This window comes from Camelus dromedarius, chromosome 5 (assembly GCF_036321535.1).
Source record: "Camelus dromedarius isolate mCamDro1 chromosome 5, mCamDro1.pat, whole genome shotgun sequence".
Classification (NCBI taxonomy): Eukaryota; Metazoa; Chordata; class Mammalia; order Artiodactyla; family Camelidae; genus Camelus; species Camelus dromedarius.
Genome location: NC_087440.1, coordinates 2,427,642 through 2,437,052, shown reverse-complemented (window position 1 = coordinate 2,437,052; position 9,411 = coordinate 2,427,642). Strand labels below are relative to the sequence as shown.

Sequence of the window (9,411 nt, the reverse complement as noted above, 5' to 3'; positions counted from 1 at the left end):
GGTTTCACTTGAGGAGCTGGTAAGATCCTATAAGCTCCAAAATCTCTCCACCACTCCGCAGATTCCAGCCATCTCTGGTGTGTGCGCTGGATGCTTGTCCCTGGGGCTTTGAGCCGGAGCTCTGAAGGAAGAGGGAGGGGGAAAGGTGATCCCCGAGCAGGGAAAGGAAGGCGAGGGAAGGAAAACAGAGGGAATTTCCTGCACACTTGAGCAAGGGAAATGTGTGGACCCCACTGGTCTGAGCCTGGACATTCTGTCCAGCGTCCTAGCCTTCTGACAATTGACTTCAGAGAAGGAGGTGGTCCTCTGACCTTGGTCACCAGAATTTGGCCTCCTCACCTCCCATCCCTGTCCAGGCTGATGTGTGTGGAGCTGGAGATGGAGCTGGGCTTCAGACGCCATCTCACTGGAGAAGAGACACTCTGAAGCTCTACGTACTGTCTGTGTGACCCTTATTCTCTCTGAGCCTTGGTTTCCTCCTCTGTAAGATGGGGACAATAACAGCGCATACCCCATTATCCTTCCCATTTTGCAGATGAGAACCCTGAGGCATAGAGAAATGAGGTAACCTGCTCAAGGTCACATAGCTAACAAGTGGTGGGGCCAGTATTTGAACTCAGGCAGATGCTTCCAGGGCTCCTCTGTTTTAATGTCTTCTTGCCCCAGTTAGAGTGTAAGCTTTTAGAGAGCAAGGCTTATAACTTAAAATAGTGGACTTTTGTCTCAGATTATGCCTTCAGATGAGTATCCTGGTCCTAGGTGTTTCATAACTTCCAAAATAAACTTGTTGCAGTGGGGTTGAACATTATACAGCAATAGGATGTGCGAAGCAGTGCTTCCCATAAGTGGGCTCTCGGGGACTGGCAAATGAATGATGGATAGCCGGTTCCAACGTGACCCTGAGCCGACCCTCAGAGATGTTTGCTAAAAGTGTTCCTGGCTCTGTTGGGACATGTGTCCTTGGCGGTCTGCCAGCTGGGTGGAGAAGGTGCAGCTTTATAGATCCGTGTGGCTTTTTAGAGTATGGCGGAAAAGCAGGCACTCCTCAGCCCAGCGTGGAGGGGGCCGGTCACCCCCGGCCCTGCAGTCCACACCTGGCAGTGTGGGAGTGAGTGGGAGCGAGCTGGCCCAGTGGGCTGCTTCCCATGCATTTGCTCGTTGAGGAGGGTGGAATGGTTATCCACGAAGAACCTGTTAGAACTGATGTTTGAGAAGGTGGGAGTTGCAACTTATAATCCAAAAAGGAACTGTAGAGACGTAGAAAAGATATTCAAAAACCTACCTTGTATGATATTAGTTGCTAACAGTTCTCAAGTGCTACTGTGTGCAGTGTTTGGTTTATTTCTCACAGTACCGCTATCATTCTCATTTTACTGATAGGGAAACTGAGGTTAGAGAGGTTAAGTGGCTGTCCAGTGTCACAGTTAATGTGGTGGAGCAGGAATACAAACCCAGAAAGTTAGAACCCATTCTCTTAACCTTTGGCATCTCCGATACCCCAAAATGACAGTGCCTCAGAGCTGGAGAAACCCTTAGAGAACATCCATTTCGAACTCTTCATAGTCAGGTGGAAAAACAGAAGGCCAGGGAGGGGCAGTGATGGACCAAGGTGACACAGCTGGTTGGTGACAGCCCTAAGATTTGACTGCATGACCCAGAGAGTGAGTGCCTCCTTGAATTTTGTGCCTTAGGTGTGTCTCACTGGCTTCAACGTAGTCCTAGCCCCGACAAGATGCTTCTTCTGATTGTGTGGCGTGAACAGCAGAGGGCCAGGCATGGGTTTATTGATTCAATTTGCTGTCCCCAAGGCAAGGAACTCTATGGGACATTTGCATGGGGTTTTGCCAATATCCCAAGGTAGGTTTCTACTCAGGGGTTGGATAGAGATTCTGTTTCTAGTTGGTACCAAAGGACAGTGCTGAAGGGGGACAAACTCTGGTTTCAGCAGTTAGGGATGAAACTAGGAGAATCATGGTCCTGTCTTGACAAAGTAGGGCTGCAGAATGGATCCCTCTGGGCTGGAACGGGGAAGTGCCAGGAAAAGCTTCTAGGGGTGGGACTTGCCCCATCAGACCTGGAATGAAGTCCATTATCAATGGTTGACCAGAGAAGGCTAGGTGCTCAGACACATGTGCAGACATGCATTTCCCAAAGCCTCAGATAACATATCTGCTTTATTTGCAGAAGTTTTATTCTCTTGAGGTGTGTACACACCTTTCCCCAAGTCTGGGCCTTCCTGCTCTTGTAGTTCAAGGAGAAAAGGAGACAAACCACATAAGCAAAGCACCCTGCTGCTACTCCATCCTTGATAAGCAGGAGTAGTCAGTAAGCCCCCTTGTCACTTCCAAGCCAGATCCTCCCCCTCTTCCTGGCTCAGCCCCCTTCTAGGAACATTGTGGGGGTAATGAAGTGGCCTAAGGTGCTGTGGGAGAGAGAAGACTTCCTCCCAGTGGCCTTGGGGGCTTGTGACTTGGGCCAGGCAGAGAGGCTGGAAGAAGTGGATGGGCCCCCGGCACCTGGAATTTCCAGGGTAGCAGGGGAGCCTTTCCCAGGCTTCCAGAACAGTGATGGTCTAGGCCCTGCCTCTGGAGTAGACCTCAGCAAGGCAAGTCCTTGCTGTCTTCTCTCTGAGCCTCAGTTTCCTCATCTTACCAGGCACGGCTCAGCCCCGCTGGCCCAGGGCCCTGACATTCTGAGTTCTTGGCTTTCTTGCCTTTCTCCCCTGTCCAACTGTTTCCCAAGCCTTCGTCTCCAGCCCCGGCCTATCCCTCTCTGTCCCTCAGCCCGTTACCAGCACATCCCCTGGGCTTCCCTTGACCCCTGTCGGGGATCCCCCATCCGGAGCAGGAGCAGCAGGAAGGAGGCTGTACTCGGGCCACTCTCACCCATCCGAAGGAACAGGGATGCGAGAGGAGAGCAGAGACGGGAAAAGGTTAAAAGGAGGAGAAAAAACGACAACAAAAACAAATTAAAAGAAAAGAAAAGAGAAGAAAAATGGTTAGAAGGAGGAGAAAATAGCAAACAGAGAGGGGCTAGAGACAGAAAAGAGGAAACGGAGAGAAACGAGTGAAAGAACATAGGGAGGTGACAAGTGACGCTGGGAAAGGTTGAACTGGAGAAAAAGGAAACCAAAGGAAAGCTGCAGAGAGGGACTGAAAGATAACAAAAAGAGCAAGCGAGCGAGCGAGCAGGGTCTGAAAGGACCGAAGAGGGAGAAGGAAAAAAAAAAGACGGGGTGGGGGGTGGGGGATGGAGGGAGGGAGCTGCGAGCAGGGAGGAGGGAGGCTGGGAGGGAACGAGAGAGGGAGGGACTGAGGGACGGAGCGGGTGGGGGCTGCTGGCTCGGCGGCGGCAGCAGCAGCTTCCGCGGCTCCAGCCGCCCGCCGGCTCGCTCTCTCGCTCGCGGTGCCCGCCGCCCGCCACCCGCCGCCCAACTCTGGGCTGCCCACAGCTCCGGCTCCTGCCCGCCGCTCCGGCGCGGCTCGGGCTCCGGACCACAGGACTGCGAACGGCCGGCTGAGCCCCGGGCGTGCCGCTAGCGAAGCAGGTAGGTGGCTGGGCGGGGACGGCGAGGACGCGGAGCCCTGGAGCACTGAGGGGCTCAGGGAGACGGGGGTCGGGGGTTCTGATCCCGGGGAGGGGGCTTTGCACCCCCGCGACTAACTTTCCACCGGTTCCGTGGATCCCCGCTGCCCTGCCGGGGTCTGGGCTGCGGAAGCCGAGTTTGGCGCGGGAGGAGGAGGAGGAGGTGAGCGCCGGGAAAACGCGAGGGGGTCCGGGCCGGACGTGGGGCGCCTCGGCGTGGGCAGGCGAGGGCTCTCTGGCCGCAGTCGGGACGCAGCGCCCGCGGCGGGGGAAGACCCGAGCGCAGCGGCGCGGCGCAGCTTTCTCAGGGAGGGCGCCAGCCCGCCCCTCAGTCTGGGGACTCCCACCCTCGAGCCGCCCCGAGCCGCCCCGTGCGCGCCAGGTCCGGCCGCAGAGACTGCGGGGCGCGGCCAGGTCTCCCGCGGTGGCCAGCGATGCGCCTCGCCGCCGCCGAGCCCCGGCCGGTGCCGTGCGCACTTTTGCATTTTGGAAGCGGGAACGTACTTCCTTTCTTTCTCATCTCGTCGCCCCGACTCTCCTCAGGGAAGTCTGGGACTCCCGACATTTGGGTCGACTCCCCGGACGTCCCTCCAGCCCTCGGCGGCGACCTCTGCTCCCGAAGTTAAGAGGAGCGAGTCACTTCCAGTGCGCGCCTGGAGCGCGGTCCCGAAGTTCCCAACTTCTCGCCCACCCTTGGGCGGTGGTGTTGGTGGTGTTGGAGGTCGGGGAGTGGTTGGTGGTTGTGGCCCCTTGGAGCCGTGGAGCACAGCCGCTTTCCTCCTGGACTGGGTTAATTTTGCTAATATGTTAGAAAAAAATACGACTAAAATGTGCAAAATCCTTCGTCGCGGGGTCAAGGTCCGTGAGAGGGACGGAGCTCTCACCCGACCGAAACCTAGGAGCGCAGAGCCTCAGTTTGACCGTTCCCCGAGCCCCTGAGCTCTGGCTTTTAATCCCGGACCTAGACTCCCCGGCTCCATCCTTCGGTCGCCGCTTCTCGGGATCCGTCCCCGCTAGCCCACGCTGCGAGGCCGGTCTGACGCCCTCTTATGTGGTCGTGTTCCCTAGAGAAATATTTCAGAGTGGCTTCGCGTCAGGATCTCCCGCTCCGTCCCCACTCCCCCGGGAACACAGAGAGCAGGGCCTCCAGCAGGTTGGAGGAGGTCTTTGGGTCGTTTGGGCTTCCGGCCGTTCTTAGCTCGCCGTGACCAAGGTACTCTAGTCCGGGCATCAGCGCCCCTTCCGCCCTCTGCCGGGAAAGCAGGGGTTAATGCCCCGGCCAGGTGGTGGCGAGCGAAGGTTGGCCGGGGCTTTCGCCGCCTGCCGGGGACGCGCGTCCTCTTGCTCCTGGAGTCCGGGAGGCCGGATTCTCAGCCCCAAGCGGCTTCCGCAGAGCCAGCGAGACCCCGGCTTCGCAGCCCTCTTTGTTGGTGTGCTGTTGGAGAGGTTCTCTTGAAAGGTTTAGAGAAGGTTTAGTGGGACCGAGAGATGGGGGCTTTGTGGAGAGAGTCCCTCGGCCCTTGCCCCCTGCCGTTTAGGCGGGGTCCCGCGAGGGCGCTGAGTCGACCATCTACGAGCACTCCAACCTCAGCTCCTTTGGCGGGTTTTCCTTGGTGCGCACCACGCACCAGCTCTCTCCGTTGCTCACATGTTGTTTAAGCCGCTGGCAATTCAGGGTCCACGACTGCAGTCTCCACCGCTTACTCCCATCTCACAGAATAGCAGGTGGAGACCCAGGGAAGTGAAAGGATTCGCTTAGAGCTGCTTAGGAGTGGAAGAGAATGTAAACCAGGTCTCCGAACTCCTAGTTCAGGGCTTTTTCTAGTACTCTTTGCTGTCCTAACCACTTTCTCAGCATGTGGCAAGTGTTCCCAGCCAGGCGGCTCTGCGCCCTTTGCAGGCTGGAGGACTGGGTGCGTGTGAAGTCAGAGTTAGAGGACTGACTGGCCTCTTGTTAGGTGCTGTGCTGTGATCATTTCCCAGGGTAAATCATTTAGGTGAGAGTTTGTTGCAAACTATTCCTGTGCCTGATCTGAAGTCTGGAGGTAAAGAGAGCTCTTAAGACTCGGCCCCCACCCATAAAGTGCAACCCACAGGGAAAGAGCAGCCACTGTTTTGCAGCCAAGGGTACCTTGGCTTCTCAAGTCAAACCATGTTCAGACGGGGCAGGGTTAGGGATAGTCCCTGGAGAAGCGAGGATTTGGAATTGGCTCCTGGATAGATTTCTGACTGAGAGAAAAGGATCGTGAGCACAAGGCTTGAGTCACTAAGAGGGTGGTAGGAAAGCTCACCACAGGTTACGAGGCTGGTCCAAGGACAGCAGAGTCAGGACCAAAGGGAATTTAGCCTTTGAGCGAGAAGCACTAGGGCAGTTAGAAGACCAGCTGCTTAGAATTCAAGCCCAGCAGGCAAATATTCAATATCTTGTAGGAACCTATAATGAGAAAGAATATGAAAAGGAGTACATGTATGTATATGTATGGCTGAAATATTATGCTGTACAACAGAAATTGACACAACATTGTAAACTGACTATGCGTCAATTAAAAAAATAAAAAAGAACTCAAGCTCAGAGCCTGGCCCAGAGGTCTTCCAGCTCTAGACCCAGGGTGAGCAATTGTCTGGGAGGTCAGCACCACATGAGCTCCAGCTGGGAGATATTCAGGCTTTTGCTTCTCCTCTTCCCTCTTCCTGTTCCCTGGCTTTCAAATATTTCTTTGCCTCTTCCCAACCATAATTTTACTTCTTTATTTTTTTAATGGCGTTGTTGGGGATTGAACCCAGGACCTTGCGTGTGCTATGCACACTCTACCGCTGAGCGATATACCCCCATCCCCTCAACCATAACTTTTAGAATTTAGATACATGAAGGTTTGGGGCTTACTACTGGATTTACTCTGGGCAGGGCATTTACTGTGCTAGGAATATTTTGTCAACAAACAGTTCTCGAGCTCCTACTTTGGGCCAGGCACTGGTCTAGGCCTTGGGGAGACAGGCATGAGGCAGTCAGACAGAGTCCCAGACCTCAGGATGCTGACATGCTAGGTGTCATCCTCCACAGGCTTAAAGTCCAGTTGTAGAGTGGAGGTAAATACACAAAAGAGGTCTGAAGAAGTGCTGAATCGGGACAATATAACAGAAACAGTCCTGAGCCTCCCCTCTAGTGGTTCAAGGCTCTGAGGTTAAAAATCTTGAAGCTACTGGCTATGAAGTCTGGAGATTCTGTGGGCTTCCATGACCCCAGCGTCTGGTTGCCAAGGGTAACCCAGAGGCAGCTGCAATGATGACCTTAACTATGGCATTGGAAGACTGCTCTGCAGAGCTTCTACCAGTCAGAGTATGGCGGGAGGGAGCTGGTGAGTATTGGCAACTGTGATCTTGCTAGGTATCCATAGAGACTGGTGCTGGGTAACCACGTACCTCTTAAATTCCAGCATCCACGGCTTCTTGGTGAAACTCCGTAGCCCCATTGTACAGATGGGTAAATGGAGCCCTGACTCTGCAGATTGGGACAGCTATTGAGAAAGAAGCCCAGGTGTCCTCCATCCCTGATGCCATTTACACTGGTGCTCTTACCTTTCTGTTTTGTAGACGAGGGCTTCTGAGACTTCAATGTGGTAGGCTTGTTTAAACACAGATTGCTGTGTCGTCCACCGCCCCCCCAACCCAGAGTTTTTGATTTGGTGGGTGGGTCCGCAGCAGGCCCAGTAATTTGAATTTTTAGTAAGTTCCCAGGTGAGGCTGATGTTTTTGGCCCCGGGACCACACTGAGAGAACCACTGTGGTAGAACAAGGAAAAGTGAGTGATTTTCTTGAGATTACACAATGAGGGATCCTGGAACAAAGGCTGTAATTTAGCTCTAGGAACTCCCAGGATTTGCCTGTGTATGATCCTCTCCCCCCAGCCCCCCTAGGAAGCCGTAGAATTAAAAGAATATTTTATCTTCATCAGTACACACACACAGAGAATATATCGCAATATAATTACAGAATAAATAGGTGTCATGTGTTGGATGTAGACTCCATGCCCTGTGGCTCTGTAGGGGTTTATTATAGCAGCGTTATAATTGAAAAGGTGTCACCCACTCCAAGAGCCCCTCATGAAACTTTCATGGCCTGGGTGGTCATTGTCCAAAAAGGCACGTCTTCTTTTAAAAGAAAGAAAGTCAGAGAGATTGCTTCTCCTGCTAACGGGACTATCTTTGTTTCATTTGACAGCAACTATGCAATGTGTTCTTAGGGGACAGAGAAAAAAATTGAACAGCCAATGTGAACAGTGGGGGGGGGTTGGAGAAAGTCCACCTCACAGGTTTACAGCTCTGTTTGTGGAACAATTCAGAATGTGTTGAAAGTGTCTGTCTGTTTCATCTGTGTTTCTGGTGTGAAGCTGCATCTCAGCAGGAGGAAAGGAGAGTTTGTGTTTCACCTTAGCTGGTTGGGGAAATATAACAGCACATTTTATCCCCTATGTGTTAATTAGGCCCAAAAGAAAAGAACCATAAAAGAGTTGTTCTCCTAAATGCTGGCATTTTTCATCTGGATTCTATTTATTGATTATTTTACAGTCGAGAAGGAGCAAAAATCTATGTTTTTATAGCAAATAAAGCTGGCTGCAGTAATTATGTAGGCTCAACATGTCTGTTCTGGAGCAGGAAGTTGGAATTCAGCCTGACTCTCAAACATTTGGGTGAGATCTAATTGAGAAAGACATTTTTCAAACAACAAATATTTAGGAGTGCGGAGTTTGGCTGATGGTCTCCCTGGGCAAGTGCAAGTCCCTTGCTTTTAGTTTGATCCTTAGAGGTTGGGGGAGGCGATGGGGAAGAACCTGGTTGGTTGAGACTACAGTCATGTGAGGCTGAAACTTTGAGATAATCAGTGAGGCTGAGTAAAGGGAAGGAAGATGCCTTCAGGGAATATATTGCCTGTAACTGGTGGGCAAAGGCAGAATCAGTTAATCAAATTATTGAGTGTCCAGTCTTGGGAAAGGCACAGTGAGGGCAGGGACCAGGACTTGTACTTGTTCTGTATCTCCCATAATGCTTGCCTCAGGCACCTGTAGTGACAAGAGCCCTTGACTGGAATGGGTATCAGTCAGAGCTGCAAGTAGCAGAAAACGTGAACTCCACTGGCTGAAACAATAAGGCCCTTAGTACCTCCCGTTACAACAGGTGTGGGCTACCTGCCCCAAGCTTGGTTCTTATGGTGGTTTGACGGCATCATCCAAGATCCAGATTCTTTTCATCTTTTTCTTGGTCTCAAGGTCACAAGATGGCTGCAACAGTTCCGGGCATTGCACCCTTAGAATAATATGCAGAGGCAGAGAAGCCAGGAAGCGAGCCTTTACCAGAAGCCCCTCAGTGGACTTTCCCTTGTGTCTCATTGGCTGAAATTGTGAGTCACGTGTTCAGGCATGACCCAGCCACAGGCAAGGGAAGGACACCATCGTACTTGGCCTAGGATAATCTTGATTTATGTGTTGGGCCTCAGAGAGGGAAAAAATTAGGATGCTTTTGGAAAAAAGAAAGGAGCAGCCCAAAGTAGCTGCTATAGAGTTTAAGACCTGAGTTTCAATGCTCTCTACTTTTCAGCCCTGTGACTGACCCCAAGCGAAGTATTTCACTTCTTTGTGCCTCAGTTTGCTCATCTGTGCAACGAGGATTTATTGGGAAGATAAATCTGAATTAACTCAATAACTGCACTTGATTAGTATGCAGAGTAGAAGATTTTTGGAAGATTTGATCTCTGCCCTCAAAGAATTGTAATCTAGTGCAGAAGATGTGTGAGGACTAGACCACGTAGACTATCAAATAATCAGAGAACGGA

At 52.3% G+C, this 9,411-nt stretch overlaps 1 protein-coding gene across 9 annotated transcripts in view; it reads left to right on the top strand.

Moving 5' to 3' along the window:
• The first annotated feature begins 3,457 nt into the window (after nucleotides 1–3,457).
• The window catches only part of MEGF11 (multiple EGF like domains 11), a 332,207-nt gene continuing 326,253 nt past the window's right edge, over nucleotides 3,458–9,411 (top strand). For all 9 annotated transcript variants that reach the window (XR_010380816.1, XR_010380815.1, XM_031452880.2 and 6 more), the window contains exon 1: nucleotides 3,458–3,547. The gene's annotated coding sequence lies outside the window, so the exon portion shown is untranslated. The remainder of the gene's footprint in view (nucleotides 3,548–9,411) is intronic.